Below are 1072 nucleotides of genomic sequence, written 5' to 3' on the forward strand. Positions count from 1 at the left end.
CCTACAAAAAAAAACAAAAAAAAAAAAAAAAAAAAAAAGAATATTGAATTGCAAGTGGATTGTAATTTCTACATTACACTTAAAATGCACAATTGCCGAGTGCTTCATTTATACATATTCTGCAAGAAAACACCTTTAGAATATAGAAAGGGAGTCAATTCATTCAACATTCTGCAAAATATTGTTCACATATTTTGGAAGTAAAGAAATCTCCCAAAACAAAAATGTTTTGAGAAAAAAAGCAACTCACTGGTTTGTTTTGTAACAAACCAATATGATAATCTCTATGAAGATGTGATGTGATAATCTCTATGAAGGGATAAAGTACAGTATTATCATGTGCCTTGGATAAATTCTGGCAGCCACACTAGTGTCCATGTCATATTCTATGTACATTAAATTTTTAAAAGAACATATACTAAAATAGAGAAGAAATAGAAGACCTTGGAAATGATTCCACAGGGAAGCTATATACAAAGCACCTCTATCCATTCCATCACCATCATGGGGGCCAAAAAGAGACCACATTTCGCCATCTTCTGTGTTGCATGTCTCTAGGGATGCAGTGGCATCACAATCAGAAACAGTTGTGGAGCTCACGACAAGTTTAGTTTATGAAATAAAACCTGAAGACTTTTAGAGAGGCTTTTCCTGGGTTGTATTTTAGTTTTTTAAAAGAAGGAAATAGTTTTAGCTCTTATCCCTAGCAGCTTGGCAAAGAATTCCTGTTATTGAGATATCTGTCAAAAAGTTCAGTTAGCAGCACAGAATGTGTCCTTGGAGGACTTTCAAATCAATGATACTAATGTAGTGTTACAAAACAGGGAGCACAATGAACAGAAAAGTAAAGGGTAAAGCAAAACAGCCCATTATCTATAGAGTAAGACCTGAAAGTTACAGGCCACATGATTCTCCCAGGGTGACTCATGATTCCTGACACATGCCAATAATCCAGGAGCTAGAAGAGAAAGAAAGAAGAAAGAAGAAAGAAAGAAAGAAAGAAAGAAAGAAAGAAAGAAAGAAAGAAAGAAAGAAAGAAAGAAAGAAAGACAGAAAGGAGGGAAGGGAGGGG

Source organism: Nannospalax galili, unplaced genomic scaffold (assembly GCF_000622305.1).
Source record: "Nannospalax galili isolate Female #2095 unplaced genomic scaffold, S.galili_v1.0 scaffold306, whole genome shotgun sequence".
Taxonomy (NCBI): Eukaryota; Metazoa; Chordata; class Mammalia; order Rodentia; family Spalacidae; genus Nannospalax; species Nannospalax galili.